Genomic DNA, 17762 nt, shown 5'->3' with positions numbered 1-17762 from the left:
ATTAATCCAAAATCATTTATATCAAATTTCCATTTTATGATAAAATAACAATTTTTATCCTTCAAGCACAAGGCATAAAACAAATCCGGTCAGCATAGACTTGGCCGGACTTCATCTCCAGTCAAGTCTTGGCCGGTTTACCAAATCCTGACAACTTATTGTCCCAGGTTTATCCAATTTAACACTTAGAATAAATTTCAACACCTTTGTCCGGATAACAAGTCCGGACAATACCTCGCCCAAAGCTTGACAGATTTAAAATAAGCGGTTAAAGACTATACCGTTCAACACTTGAGCGGTTTAGGCTTAATCGCCCAACCCTTGATCGACATAATATTAACCCGGACAAGCCTTGTCCGATTTAGACTTAATCCGGTCACCCTTTGTCCGGTTAAAACCCTTAAACAAATACTTGATTCCTTTCCAATAATAATCAACATTCAAGTAAAACCAGCATCAAATTTTATGTAAAAAGGTTTAGAAATCACTCACCTTGAAAAACCTTTTGAAATCAGATACTTGAAATCAACTTGATCTTGCAATCCAGTCAATCTTAAATAGCACAAACACTTGTTACAAATAGCAGCAGAAAAATGCAAATAGAGGTTGAACCCTCCTTTTATACCTTTCCAAAACAGGAAAGGTCGGCCCTAACAACCTCCTTTCCATATGCATGAGTCCTGCCTCACCACACACACACATACACACACATATATATATATATATATTTATACACTCTAATGCACATATACACATATATGCATGTATATCACATATATATATATATATATATATCATACAAACATGATTAAATGTATCAATTTATCATGCTTTCACGTAATCATATAATCAGATAATCACGTATTAATTACCTTGGGTAATAACCAGGATCCGGTTATCACAGTTTACATTTGATTCATCTCTTTCGAATACCATTCCTTCACTATGTCGTTTATTTGGACTTTGACGATCATTTGGTCTTTCTTGACGATTGGGACTATGTTCTTAATAAGATTGATTCTCATAATTTTGAATTTGATTTGAACTAAACTGTTTGATAACTAATAAAACAAGTTTACTTGGTAATCGTTGATTCTTTTTGACCGAGTTAGGTTAAGATTAGTTTAGGGTTTGATTTTTCGTTGTTTTTAGGGTTTTTGGTTTTGACCGTATTTCTCACCGGAGAAGGTGATCGGAGATCACTCCGATCAACTTTAGTCCGGTTGATGTTGTCCGGTTTATGGGTTTAGACTTAGCAATTTTTTTGTTTTTCTTAGTTGACCGGATTTCTAATCCCGTTGACATTTTATTTTTTTGGTTTTAAATTTTTTTAGTTTTATTTTTTTAATTCATTTCTTTGAATTTTTTTAGTGTGTTAGATTTTTTTAATTTTAGTTTTAGTTTAAAATTTTTTTTGTTTAGAATTTTTTTTAGTTAATTTTTTTTGTTAGTGTTAGTATAGAATTTTTTTAATAATTTTTTTAGTAAATTTTTTTTAGTTCAATTTTCTTTTGTTTACAATTTTTTTTAAGTCTTAAATTTTTTTTTACTCTGAATATTTGCATTGTATGAATAATATAGGTTCTAATATTTTCAGATATTTTACAGGTAAATGGAGGACATACAACATCAGTCTGAAGAGGAATCTCATATTCCCTCTGTCAGATCTAGCAATATCCAAAATCCTCTTCAACCCATAAATGAACCCATACCTTCTGAAACTCTTTTCCCACAGTGCCAATACTTAGATATAAAACCCAATAACCATTCTTTTAGTTTTGATATGCCAGCCGAATACCAAATTATACCTGAAATCCTGAGAGGACACCCAATTGCCTACTCTCTTTCTGCCCATACACCTGTTCCTATGGTGTATTTACAATAATTTTGGAGTACCCTAACAGTGGCTAAAGACGGTGACACCTTTAATATCGAAGGAGCTGTGGATGAATATCTTAGCCGTCTGACATTAAAAAGATTAAGAAGGATTCGACATCTTCCCGGACCAGGCTCTACAGGATTTGAGACGTTCGTTACAGATGATCAACTGTGCCGTGACATCAAACGGTTAGGATACTCACAAGAGTTAACTAACCCGTCTCAATTCAAACAGCGTTTCCTACCATCGATTTGTTATATGGAATGAACTAGTGGAGCTCGTGAATGCAAATAGATTTCTTTCGAAAGCCAGAAAATTTATGCCTTTTCAGAGATTTCTACAATTATTCATAAAGGCAATGATGAACTCCAATGCAGATATCCCGACCAGAGCTAATAGTGAAATGTTGCCGACGTTCGTCACGTCTAGAATTCCGCAGCATACCGAAGTTGAAGATTCTATCATGGAGATTCCACCAGAGCTTTTTGCCTATGCTGATCAGAGGGCTCAATATGTGATAGATTATAGGAGAGTTATAGATCCTATAGTTCAGCCAGAACTGGTTGAACTTACCCCAGGATCACCCCATGCCTCAGCTGAGAGAGAGGTGTTAGATATAGATGAGGGAGTTCAGGAACACGGGTTACCTAAACAGGGCAGTGTGATGAGGGAAAATGTAATAGAGAGGGGTGAACAGGAGCGGGGAGCCTCTGATCAGCACAATACTTCATCTGATAGTACTTCCACAACTTCATCAAGTTCAGAAGATACTGAATCCGACAATCAGGCAGCTCTGGGTGACGATAATGATAATGATGATGACGATGCTGACAACCATGCTCAACCGATTCCTTCACAGAATATTCAAATAGGAGCATTGGTTGACGATATAAATGAGATCTTTCTAGAATTTGATGCTCCATAAACTTGTCCAAGTCTGCGTTCATTATCATTCGATGTTGATGAATATGGAGCTACATATGACGAATATGATCGTATTTTACAAGGTGTTTCAATAGGAGAAGGAGATGAGGGAGATGCAGTCGAAAATGATGAGAGGTTGAGTGAAAGGGAAATAGAAAAACATGGTGAGTGTGAGAGCAAAACACAAAATCAAGATCAAGCTCTTATCCTAGCGGATACACATAGTCGGGAACCCACATCTACTATCGACATTCATTCGTTGAATGTTGGTATTGAACAAGACATAGCTAGCCCAGCTATGCATTTGCACAACTAACCTGACCACTCAATTGGTTCTCAACAACCAGCTGTTTCATTTGAACACGGGGATATAGCACATCTGCTATCTACTTCTCATTTGGAGAATGTAGATATGGAAACAAATAGGTCATTGCCCTAGCCTACGACTTCGATTCTGTGCACCTCGAGTCTAAAGCCGATACACATAGGTACACATGAGTCTCGAGCATCTGTTGCTCCAATTGCAGTTCTTAATGAACTTGTCGGAACGACTAGAGTGGTGTCGATTGACCTCGCACAAGGACCGGTCGGAAGTCCTACCAGTGCTATCACTATGCCAACACTGAATGTAGGCACAACAGTTTACTCAACTGTTGTTTCAACTGGTAATCTAAGTGATTCAGGTGTTAGTTTACCAGACTTTGTGTCAAGGGAATATCTGGACGACGCCCTAAAGGCTGTTCAAGACAACCTGGATGCACAAATTGCTAGTCTTAAAAGACTATTAAAGGGGAAGGAGCAAGTTGAAGAAGAGCAACCATCTGCACCATCACCACCGCCTGTACCTGAGCCTCCGAGGGTACAAGAGAAATCGGTGGACGAACTCAAATCGCTCCTTTATGCTAAGTTGATGGCATCCCAAAATCCTGATACAGAATATGCATATTTGGTTGGGATCTTGCGACAACAGATTGATGAAAACCCTCTTGTTCGAGCCTCAGAGTTTTTGGCCTTTCAAGATGTGGTTGCTTCTAGCTTCACCAAAGTTAGTAAGTTAATCACATCAAATACCCAAGTTCTTAAAAGCTCAATGGATGCCCTCTTTGAACGTGTATATATTCTAGAAGAGACGTACAAAGCTCAGGCCACCACACTCAAAAGAAGACATGATGACCCAGAAGATCCAGATCATCATGAGGGGGAGAGGAAAAGACAGAAGGTGGCTGAGACATCTACTCAAGCTCTAAGGGTTGAAAGTGAGCCAGCTGCTCAAGACGTGAATGTTGAAGGTTCTGCCCCGGAATCTACAAGGGAAAGAATCAGTGAGGCGATAGTGGTGGAGGATGATGAAGAGATAGAGACAAGTCCAGCGATTGAGCCATAATAGGAACAAGGTTGCTAGTGTACTTGTCGGCCAATGTCGGGTTCAATAACGTGTTTGCTACTGTACTGGGTGGAGAGCAAGATTTTGGAGAAGATATCGAGAATATTAACGAGTCATCCGGGTTATACTTTGACTTTGAAGCTGATATCAATGAGGAAGATCCAGTATTCCCATTTCAAGGTGATCGTCAGACATTGCCGGAATCCTCCACTGCAACTGTAGCTGGTGCATCTAATATTCCTGCTCCTAGAGAGCCTTTTGATCCGACAGATTTTTTCGAGGAATTATGTGCCACTCATTATTCGAGCCAATGTTCCAGGGTATGACAGGGCTAGGATCCGAGAGCCGTATCTTGAAGACATCTACTTTGGCATCTTCCTTCGACATCGTAAAGCTTTGAGCGGTGATAAAATTCTTGGTATCCATATAGAAACCAAAGATTATTGCTTGGAGTACAAGCACTTTCTAAAAGCCAAGCGTCTGCCTGTCAGTGAAGTAAGGACCAAACATCGAGTTGTGTCAATCAAACAGATAGATGCTCAAAGACTTCTCAGAGTCTGGTATCCGGTCTTCACTGTGACACGACAAGATGGTAAAGTCTGGAGATTTAGTGAAGCTGACTTCTCAAACCTATATTTGGAAGACTTGGAGTATATGTATTGTGAAATCTGAAACATGACTAACATGAAAGATAGAGCTCTTGTTGCTCTCAGTGCAACTAAAAGATTTATGCGGAGTCATGTTAAGGTGGCTATGGTTATTAATGTTCATATGGGTCTTGAAGATAATCAAAGAATCATCAATCTGAAGAGACCTGATCAAGATTTAGAAGACATTGATACCTATCCAGTTTACATGATTCTTGAACAACCAGAGTTTGGAGTTATATACTTTGTTGAGCATCAAAATAAAGATGTTTATGAGATTCAGCGAGCTAAACAAGTATTATGATGGTACAATAAGACTGGTGAGACGGGCACTTGACTTGAAGAGAGTAAACAATGATAAAGCTGCGGAGTCGAGAGAATGAGTTCAAAAGATAGATATTTGTTGATCAATGCCCTTTATTTACTTGAGGAGAAAATACAATACCGGAATGCTCTAAGGAGGCTGGAGAAACTTCTCGAACTAAAAAATACAAGATTTACGAGAGTTCGAACTTGAATCCAAAGGGGGAGAATGTTGGGTTCAAGTATGTGTGTTATTGATTGTATTCAAGTTCTCCATTTTATATGCTTCGTAATAGTTAGTTTAATGCTTTCCTTAGTATAAATAGTGTTTAGCTTTGTAACTAGCCATCATCAATTCTGTAATTCTCTGATTAGTATTGTAATTCTCTCTCAAGCAATCTACAAGAGATTTGGTGATCTTTTCTCTCTAAACTTCGTCTTGTTCTAATTCTTGAAGATCATAATCAGATTTATATGAATTTGGGCATTTCAATGCACTATTGCAATTGACATGTGTTGGGATAATGGCGGCGGTTGTGTCCTGAATGGTAAGTATGTCACATTGCCTGCCCTATGACTGAGAACATGCAGTATGACATTAAACCTTGAAGTAGCTAGAATTCCCATTTCAGGCATAGCGATCCAATACATTTCCGGTGCAAAGACGTTTTCCGTGAAAAAGTTCAACACTTCGTAAATTCTTCCACACTCGTTGGCAATAACATAAGAGTAATAATGTTGATGCTCGGTTAGTTCAATCATTAACTCACGCCGAATATTGCCCCATGCATTTTCATGACCACCCAAACAAGTAGATATGACTCGAAATCCATAATTTCTATCACCCACTACGTCTTGTATGTGTGTGATGTATGGATGAAATAAACTTGGGATTTGATCAAGAAATGGGGTTGGGGGTGTGGGTTGTCGTTGGAAGCATGAGCTATGCCTCGCTGAATTTTGTCCTAATATTTTGAACTTCATTATATATTGTTTTTGACGTAGACGCATTTTCTACATTTATACCCTTTAACGTGGACAAAATGTATCGTGGATTGACATGTTGGGCTGATAGATCTTCACCTAGTTGACATTCAGGTTTGTTCAGCCGCATTGCATAGGCATGACCCTCCATATGTTGTGCAAGGACATGATTTTGTGTATCGCATACAACCCTCAACGTCCACCAATTATGCTTAGTCGAATGTAAAGCTATCAACTTTAAATGGGCAGTCAAGCTTTTTTGTTCCAGTATTACGACTGGAAATCTTGTCGCTTTTGTAAACCCCACTACGTTCACATATAAACACAACAACAACACAACCAACTGAATGTCCTACATTACACACCCATTCAGTTATTTCTTCTCGAGAATTGAAAACCTGAAATTATTATATTTTGTTAAAACTTTCACTTGTACCCGTAAGTATTAATAAACCTAGATGTTAGTTAACATAATATTGTACCTTGATGGTGACAAATTCTGATGTTGGTGCAAAATCTTCACTCATGTTTGCCATCTGCAACTTTGATATAGAAGAACGAAAGAGAGATATTTGAACTATGAATAGAGGGAGAGGGAGAGGGAGAGAGAGAAAGAATGTGAAGAATGTGAAATACGATATATGAACGATCGTTCATTCGATATATATATCGAATTGGTTTTACTTTATTTCAAATCGATAACTTTACTTTTATTTTAAATCAATAACTTTACTTTATTTCAAATCAAATTATTAAACGAATAATATATATATATATATATATTATATATATATATATATTATATCAAATTTCGTAACATAAGATATTTTAATATAGGGTAAAATATGATTTAATACCTAAACTTTACGTTTAAAATGGTTTAATTAAAAGCTTAGTAACCTGCTATAGCAGGTCAAGTGGCTTAAATAATTAATTCCAACAAATTAGGGTAAAACAGTCATTATGTTTTTTAAGGATTATAACATTCATTGAAAAAGGTTAGGAGTTATAACATTCATTAAAAAAGTTTAGGGGTTAAACCATTTTTAAACGCAACGTTTAGGGGTTAAATCATATTTTACCCTTTAATATAATAATGTATGTTTTTTCAATACATTTTAGTTAATACATGATTATTATGTTAACGTAATAAAGGTGTAAAACAAAAATTGAAAAATCAAGGGATATAATATATATTAAATAATTAACTATAAGGGTATAAATTGTAAATATTAATTTTTTTTTACGTAGTATGTATGATATATAATAAGATAAATAAATCAAAATATATTCAATATTGGACTCATTCTAAAGGTATTGACGAGACGATTATAATGATGTAACTTATTAAAATTAAAACGTATTCTTTTAACGTATTTTAGTTAGTATACGATTATATGTATTACAATATTAATATGATAATAATGTAAAATGTAAAATATAAAACTAGAAGGTATAAAGTAAATAATCATATAAGTATAGGGGTTTAAATTGTAAATATATATATTTATATTATTTAAATTATCAATGTGAGTTGTAGTGTTTAGTAGGGAGGTCAAAAGGTAAACTAGGGGGTCGAAAAAGCATGACCCTTCAATAATGGATTGAAATAAAGTAATGAAAGAGAGTTAGGTAAGGGACTCATAAAAGTCAACAGAGAAGTCGGACCTCCCAATCTTACGACTTAGGAGCCGTTTGTTTCACCGAATTCGAAGAAATTTGATGGAATTGGACTTATAAATTCCTTTGACCAAATTTCAATTCCTTTGTTTGGTTCATTTCTTGAAATGAATTGAATCCATTGAATTCCACAAATTAATGAATTCATCATTCATTGGCATAATGGAAGGAATTGAATTCCATAACCACCCACCACGACCATGCAACTATTGTTCATCATGCCCACCCCTACCACCACCATACCATTACTGTTGTCGCCACCCACCCCCACCTACCCACCCTACTCCGCCATTAACCACCATGACACTATTATTGTCGTCATACCCATCCACCCCAGTCATTGCACATCCCTACTACGACCATGCTACTATAGTTACTGCATGACCTTAACTTTCCCCCACCACCACACCATTATTTTCGTCTTTACAACTGCCACTCACCCCCACTCCAACCTACCCCAACCCACCACTAACCACCATGTCACCACTGTCCCTTTCATACCCACCCACTCCCAGCCACCCGACCACCATCCCACCATTGTCGTCGTCACAACTACCAAACCGCCACCCATCCCCATCGCTCCGCCCTACTGCCCCATCTTCCCCTAACCTAACCCCGACCCCCATACCACTATTGTCGCCTTCATAACTGCCACTCACCCGCACCCTACCTTAACCCACCACTAAACACGATACCACTATTGTTGTCTTCATACCCACCCACTCCCAGGCCCCAGCCACCCGACCACTATTCTACCATTATCAACGTCATAGCTACCACACCGCCACTTACCCCTACCTACCCATCGTCCCACCTTACCCTACTCCAACTCACCACTAACCAACATCCTACCACTGTAGTTGTCACAGCTACCACCTGCTCCCAACAACCCCCACCAATGGACCAGGGGTGGGGTAGGAATGGTGGGGGCAGGGTGATAGCTATGACCATGACAATAGTGATATGGTGGTTGGTAGGGTGTGGGTGGGACGATGGGTGTGATAGTCTAGACAAAGACTGTAATATTCAATTTAAGTATTTTGAGAATTTTAAATTGTTTTACATTTTCATGTTAGTTAAGTAAGCATGATGTGTGTGTGGGTGTTGAAGTTTTAGTTGCTAGCTTTGGGAAAGGTGGCCATACACTTACTATAAATAACAAATGTATGTGAAAGAAAAGGGGGCAGCTTTTAGAAAGTTTTTCTTTGAACATTGAGATTTAAAACTATGAAGGTAAATCGCAGGCTTTAATCCGGTCAACATTCAGAGGTGAGTGTGTTATATTTTTGAGCATTACTCAATTGTCTGTATAAAAATATAATTGCTATTGGAACTGTTTTCATGAATCACATTATATATGTTGTCCGGATACAATCTAAACCGGATAAGTGCTGTCCGGATTCCATCTAAACCAGACAAAGGGTGTTCGGGTTTATGTTAAACCGCTCAAGGGTTGTCCGAGTTAATGACTAAACCGCTCAAGCATCAATCGGTGTAAACCTAAACCGCTTAAACATCGACAGGGGTAATCTTAAACTGTTTCATGTGTTGTCCGGCTTACAGCTAAATCGCTCAAAGCAATGCCCAGATTTCCTTTATTGACTCTAAGTAATTGTTCGGATGACATATCCGGACAGTGATGACCGGATTCCATATCCGGCTGGAATTGACTAAATGCCACTATCGGTTCTGGCATGGATTTAAAGCTCGTAATGAGAGAGATGTAATGGCAGTGTAACCGAGAGAAAGATGTAATGGTGTTGTAACCGCGAGAGAGATGTAATAGCGGTGTAACCGCAAGAGAGATGTAATGGAGTTGTAACCGCGAGAGGGATGTAATGGTGGTGTAACCGCGAGAAAAATGTAATGGTGGTGTAACCGCGAGAGAGAGATGTAATGGCGGTGTAACCTCATGAGGAAAAAGAATCTATAATAAATATAGATAAAATGTTTGTGTCTGTACAGGTTTGATTCTAAACTGTTAGTTTGGAATGTAAGTTATTTGTTTGAGAATTGTACACTCACTAGACCTTTGGGTCTAATGATCAGTTCCTGGACTAATCTGTTTTGCAGGTCATCATACATCACAAGATAATGGCAAGGGGAAAGTTTAAGCAATGAAGTTTAGATGCATTTAGATATATCAAACAAAATTTTTGTTATCCCATAATTTCTCATGTTATGTAAATAATAGTACGTTTTTGCTTTATGGATTTGTTTATGTGAATTATCTGTAAGTGGAAATTGTGGGTTGTTACAGTTGGTATTAGAGCCTTAGTTTAAGAGATCTGGGTATTTGGTAATACTTAGACCTCAACTGGAGGTGTGGAAGTTCTGATAATAGGTTTCACTGGGACTATGAACATTGGAATATGTTATAGCCGAACCTATTATAAGAAAGTTAGATTATATATGACTAATATAATCTTGAGTTATCGATAGACTTGAGGATAAATGTGTTATCATGCTTTGATTATGTGAATAATCATATATGTTTAAATGTGACAGAGAGAGAAAGAGACGTACATTGATAAATGGCAGATAACCCTAACTAATCAGAAAGGACCTCTACCGATTATAAAAGAGGTCGGGAAAGAAGAAATGTAATCCAAGGAGAAGACAAAATATGATGACAATAGAAACGCGAAGTCGTAGTAGGGGTCGAGGAAGAGGGAGAAGTACTAGACAAGAAACTCGTATGGAACAGGAATTATCGGCACAAGAAAGTTCAATGTCTGGCCGTGGAAGAGGGAGAGCAAGGGGTGGACATAATATACCTGATCCTAGATTTAGTACAGAAGAAATGTTGGCTGTCGAATTGGGAAAGTTCCAGGAAAGTTTGGTAAATTTATTGGGACGTTTGGTACAAAATAATCCAGAAGTAATAAGGGATCCTGACTATCAGGAGGAAGCCGGAGCTAGTACACCGGCAACAGGTACCTCTATGCCCCTTACTTCATCCTCAGTTCATAAAGGAGGGGATATTAAAATGCTTCTTGCCTGTAAACCTCCTAAATTTTCTAGAGAACGTGATCCTGTCAAAGCCATGTGTTAGCTTAAAGAAATTGAACTAATTCTGCAAATCAATAAAAGTGCAGAGGAAGATAAAGTCATGTTTGTTGTATCCTGTCTGATGTCAAGTGCTTTATACTGGTGGGAGGTTCTGTCAAGTTCAGATCCAAACATTCTGAACACCATGTTGTGGGAGGAATTTACGATAAAGTTGAAAAATGCAATATTGTCCTGAACCAGCGGTGCGAAAGCTAGAAGATGATTTCCTTCGGTTTGAACAAGAAAACATGCCAGTTCGTCAGTATATAGAAGTTTTCATGGAACAATCTCAATTTGCTGAAGCCTACATCGTATCTGAAAACAGTAAAGTAAGAAAGTACATTTGGGGTTTAGAGTCTAATCTTCGGAAGTATGTGATATCCAGAAATCCGACAACATTTCAAGTAGCAGTTGACGCTGCGTAGATACTGGAACAAGACATTAATCAACAACCACAAGAAAGGGTTGGAGACAAAAGAAAGGGGGAAGCTACAATGATTGATTTCCGTAGACCAAGGTTTATGGAAAGTTTGAATCGACCAGTCCCGAGGTTTACTGATAAGGCATGTACACGATGTCACAAGATACATCAAGGAAATTGCAATACCGAGTCGCGAGTATGTTTTAAATGTCAGGAACCGGGACATATAGCTCAAGACTGTCGAATGGTGCGAAGATGTTTTACTTGTAATTCTTCTCAACATGTCAATGCCGATTGTCCACAAGCTAAGGGACGAGGTTCTTGTTTTGCTAAAGGTCGAGGATCTGGATATTTTGGAGGTCGAGGATCTGGTTATGTTCCAACCGGTCATGGGTCAACGAATAATCGTATTAACTCAAGTGGTCGAGGATAGGTAAGACGTGAGGAGTCAAATGCTAAAGGGAGAGCCTTTCAGATGACGAGAGGCGAAGCGGAGGAACATCCCGAAGTGGTGACAGGTACATTTCTTGTTAATTCAGTATGTGCCAAAGTTTTATTTGACTAGGGTGCAAATTGTTCTTTTGTATCACCGTCATTTGTTAACTGTGCATATTTAGAATCTAAAGCGTTAAGTGAAGATTTAATTGTGGAAACAACAAACGATAGTGAATTTTCGGTTAAGGAAAGGATAGATGAATGTTTTATAAGTATAGAAGGGTGTGAGGTGCCTATATAATTATTTCCTTTGCTTTTAAGGGAATTTGATATAATTATAGGCATGGATTGGTTAGCTGAAAATCAAGCTAACATAATCTACAATGAAAAGATGATCCATATAGAATTACCGGAAAAAGGAAAGGTTGTGATCTACGGGGATCGACGAGATCGTTACTCCAGCCTTATTTTGGTTTTAAAAGCTTGAAAGTATGTACAGAAAGGATGTGTTAGTTTTCTTGCTTACGCCATTGACATGAAGAAAGAAAAGAAAAAGATGGAGGATATCCCAGTTGTGATAGAATTTCCAAAAGTATTTCCAGATGACTTGATAAGTCTACCTCCGGATCGAACGATAGAATTTCAGATCGAATTACTTCCTAGAGCAGTGCCTGTTGCACGTGCACCATATAGATTAGCTCCTTCTGAACTAAAGGTGTTAATGTCACAATAGAAAGAACTATTGGATAAAGGTTTTATCCTACCAAGTACTTCTCCATGGGGTGCGGCGGTGCTATTTGTAAAGAAGAAGGATGGATCAATGAGAATGTGCATTGATTATCGGGAGTTGAATAAAATTAACAATAAAAAATAAGTATCCTCTCCTAAGAATTGATGATTTGTTTGATCAATTGGTTGGTGCTACTTATTTTTTGAAAATTGATTTATGGTCCAGTTATCATCAGCTGAAAGTTCAGAATGAAGATGTGTCGAAAACGGCATTCCGTACATGTTATGGTTGTTATGAATTTCTGGTTATGCCATTTGGACTCACAAATGCGCCTGCAACCTTTATGGATATGATAAATAGGGTATGTCGTCCCTATCTTGATAAATTTGTGATTGTCTTCATTGATGATATTTTGATATACTCTTAGTCGGAAGAAGAGCATGCTCATCATTTGAGATTACTCCTCGAATTGCTGAAGCAAGAAAGACAGTATGCTAAGATGTCGAAATGTGTATTTTGGCTGCAAGAGGTTCAGTTTTTGAGACATGTTATCTCAAAAGAAGGCATTAAAGTGGATCCTCTGAAGATTGAAGCTATTAAAAGGTGGGAAGCCCCAAAGACTCCAACTGAAACCAGAAGTTTCCTTGGATTGGCTGGGTATTATCGTAAATTTATACAAGATTTCTCTCGTATAGCCACTCCATTAACAAAGTTGACAAAGAAGAATGTAAAATATGAGTGGAATGAAGTACAAGCTCAGGCCTTTCAGATGTTAAAAGATAAGTTATGCAGTGCACCAATTCTATCTTTACTAGATGGAATGGAAGATTTTGTGGTATATAGTGATGCGTCAAAGATGGGTTTGGGTTGTGTACTGATGCAACGTGGAAAGGTAATTGCATATGCTTCAAGACAGTTAAAAGATCATGAAAGGCAATACCGTACACATCATATGAAATTAGCAGCGGTGGTGTTCGCTTTGAAGATATGGAGGCACTACCTATATAGAACGAAATGTCAAATTTTCACAGATCATAAGATCTTACAACATCTGTTCCATCAGAAAGATCTGAATATGCGTCAGAGACGATGGTTGGAATTGGTTAGTGATTATTATTGTGAAATTTTGTACCATCTGGGGGAAAGCAAATGTAGTGGCTGATGCTTTAAGCCGACAAGAAAAAAGTGGAACTATCAAAGCTGTAGCTCTACGAGTTGAGTTACTACCAAGTATTCAGGAAGAATTACAAGAATTTCAACATGAAGCCATGAAGGAGGATAAGATTAAACAGGAAAGATTGGGTGGATTAATATCTGAATTTGTGAAAGATGACAGAGAATTTTGGAATTTCCAAAATAGAATTTGGGTACCATGATATGGTAGTATCAGGAAACGTATCTTGAGTGAGGCTCAAAACTCACGTTTTGCAATTCATCCAGGTACAAATAAAATGTATCAGGATTTGAAGCAACATTATTGGTGGCCTGGTATGAAAAATGATATAGCTCAACACGTTGAACAATGCCTGAAATGTCTCCAGGTAAAGATAGAACACCAACGTCCTTATGGTAAGTTGCATTCCTTAGAAATTCCAGTTTGGAAGTGGGATCACATCACTATGGATTTCATAACCAAACTGCCGAGGACATCAAAAGGTTATGATGCTATATGGGTAATAGTAGATCGATTATCCAAATCTGCACATTTCTTACCAATGAAAAAATCATATTCAATGGAGAAATTGGCTAAACTATACATTGATGAGGTAGTGACACGTCATGGTGTTCCTCTATCAGTTGTTTCTGATATAGATAGTCGATTCACTTCTATGTTTTGGAAGAGCTTCCAAAGAGAGATGGGTTCACAAATTATGCTAAATGTAGCTTATCACCCTCAAACGGATGGGCAAAGTGAACAAACTATCCAAACATTAGAAGATATGCTTAGAGCATGTGTAATTGATTTTGGAGGATCATGGGAGAGTCATTTGGCTCTGCTGAAATTTGCATACAACAATAGTTATCATTCAAGTATTCAATCTGCACCTTTCGAGGTTCTGTATAGACGAAAATGTCGAACTCCTTTGTATTGGAATGAAATAGGTGAAAAACAGTTAGCTGGGCCTGAGTTAGTTCAGCAAACTATAGACAAAATTGGCTTAATAAGAGAACGTATGAAGGTGGAACGAGATCAACAGAGAAATTATACGGACAAACTTCAAAAGCCAATTGAATTCCAAGAAGGTGATAAAGTGATGTTAAAGGTATCACCTTGGAAATGAATGGTACATTTTGGTAAAAAAGGAAAGTTGAGTCCAAGATGTATTGGACCATTCCCTATTATTGGAAAAAGTTGGAGAAGTGGCTTACAAACTAGAACTTCCTTTGGAACTAAGTGGAATCCATGATACATTTCATGGATCAAATTTAAGGAAGTGTCTAATAAACCCAGATATAGCAGTACCGCTACCTGAAATTAAGGTTAACGAAAAATTGTGCTTTGAAGAAACTCCAAAACTTATTACTGACTTCAAAGTAAAGACCTTGCAGAATAAAGAGATTGAGTTAGTAAAGGTTCAGTGGTGATATCATAAAGGACTAGACGCTACCTGGGAATCAGAATCAGAAATATGAATGAAGTATCCCTATCTTTTTGCTTAAATGAAATTCCGAGACGAAATTCTTCTAAAGAGGGAATATTGTAATATTCAATTTAAGTATTTTGAGAGTTTTAAATTGTTTTACATTTTCTTGTTAGTTAAGTAAGCATGATGTGTGTGTGGGTGTTGAAGTTTTAGTTGTTGGCTTTGGGAAAGGCGGCCATACACTTGCTATAAATAGCAAGTGTATGTGAAAGAAAAGGGGGCTGCTTTTAGAAAGGTTTTCTTTGAACATTGAGAGTGAAAACTGTGAAGGTAAATCGTAGGCTTTAATCCGGTCAACATTCAGAGGTGAGTGTGTTATATTTTTGAGCATTAATCAATTGTCTGTATAAAAATTTAATTGCTATTTGAACTGTTTTCATGAATCACATTATATATGTTGTCCGGATACAATCTAAACCGGATAAGTGTTGTCCGGATTCCATCTAAACTGGACAAAGGGTGTTCGGGTTTATGTTATATCGCTCAAGGGTTGTCCGAGTTAATGACTAAATCGCTCAAGCATCAACCGGTGTAAACCAAAACTGCTTAAACGTCGACCAGGGTAATCTTAAACCGTTTAATGTGTTGTCCGGCTAAGAGCTAAATCGCTCAAAGCAATGCCCGGATTTCCTTTATTGACTCTAAGTAATTGTTCGGATGACATATCCGGATAGTGATGACCGGATTTCATATCCAACTGGAATTGACTAAATTCCACTATCGGTTCTAGCATGGATTTAAAGCTCGTAAAGAGAGAGATGTAATGGCAGTGTAACTGAGAGAAAGATGTAATGGTGGTGTAACTGCGAGAGAGATGTAATGGCGGTGTAACCGTGAGAGAGATGTAATGGCGGTGTAACCGCGAGAAAGATGTAATGACGGTGTAACCGCGAGAAAGATATAATGGTGGTGYAACCGCGAGAGAGATGTAATGGGGGTGTAACCGCGAGAGAGATGTAATGGCGGTGTAACCGCGCGAGGAAATAGAATCTATAATAAATATAGATAAAATGTGTGTCTGTACAGGTTTGATTCTAAACTGTTAGATTGGAATGTAAGTTATTTGTTTGAGAATTGTACACTCACTAGACCTTTTGGGTCTAATGCTTAGTTGTTGAACTAATCTGTTTTGCAGGTCATCATACATCACAAGATAATGGCAAAGGGAAAGTTTAAGGAATGATGTTTAGATGTATTAAGCAAAATTTTTGTTATCCCATAATTTCTCATGTTATGTAAACAATAGTACGTTTTTGCTTTATGGATTTATTTACGTGAATTATCTGTAAGTGGAAATTGTGGGTTGTTACAAAGACGATTGTTCCAATTTTTTTGAGAGATTTCATTCCAATTCCTATCTACTAAATGCGTGGTCAAATTCCATCAAATTTCATTCTAATTCCTTCAAAGCCAAATTTCTTTGATGGATTCCAATTTCTTCAAATTCCATTATATGAAGCAAACACCCCTTTAGGGTCGCTTGACATTAATCCCTTATCCCCCAACAATTCCTTGCTGTTTTCCTTCATAGGAGCAAATCCTCTCTTTCATAGAGACGTATTTGCTCCAGATTTGAAGTTTTCTATACTTTTACCTGTAAACTTACACTAATTTAAGATCGAAACTAAAGTGAAATTTTATGATTAACTTAATATAAACTCGAAATATTATTAACAAAAGTACGTGCATTACAATATAGTGGAGTATTTTGTTGTGATGATTAATCCTAGTTAACAAACATTTTGATCTTTAAAACCATTGTTTGTGCAACAAAAATAAAAGTTAGATAATTCAAATATATGACACAATGAAAACGAGGAAAGTGAATAAAAAACCAGCCAACTTCAAAACAACAATTACTTCTCAATCAGAGTGGAATTACAAGGCACACAACTGATCAACTGAAAGGCTTTAATGATTTGTAGTGTCATATCCCACTTTCTTATGACAATGAGTTTCTAATCATTATTACGTAGATCAAAAGTTTATATGTAAATAGCTACTAACAAAAAATATTGCATTATGTTACATTCTTTTCTAACTTGATTTAAAGCATAAATCAAAACTCAACCACAACTTCTATGACATAACATAGTAAAATCTAATCAAAGCACAACACCTTGTTCTTCCATTTTTGCTTCTTACCAATTTGGCCTAAACTGGAGCACTATAGTCAGCTTTATGCTAAGTGAGATCATTTTTTTCGTACTAAACAACTTTCAACACATGGCATAAAATAGCCAACAAGCTTTCATAGATCATGTAATTTAGAGATATGGATAAAATCTCAGTACATTTATCTCCAGAAAACACTAAACTTTATTATGCATATTATGTTATAACTTGCACGAATGCAACATAAAAATCTTGGCATACAAGATCTCAATCTGAACCACTCGGTGTGGCTCAATCTAATTCAACGTGATCTACCAATTACATTTTCCATAGTATGTACCTGTAATCCTTGAACTACCAAGTACAGGAGTCTCATGATACATATACCCATTTTATGCATCTTACCAGTGCCTCATATATCTATACTAGACTGTTATATCCCAGATCTGACATTAGAACGATTTACACTAGAAGTTTGTAAGAGTAAGTAAACAAGAAGATTAAACAGAGAAATAGCGGCTGCTTTTCATTTATTGAAAGTAAAGATTACAAACTCTCAAGAAA

The sequence above is a fragment of the Cynara cardunculus genome, unplaced genomic scaffold (assembly GCF_001531365.2).
Source record: "Cynara cardunculus var. scolymus isolate 2C unplaced genomic scaffold, CcrdV1 Un_Scaffold_1673, whole genome shotgun sequence".
NCBI lineage: Eukaryota > Viridiplantae > Streptophyta > Magnoliopsida > Asterales > Asteraceae > Cynara > Cynara cardunculus.
This window is presented reverse-complemented; position numbering follows the sequence as displayed.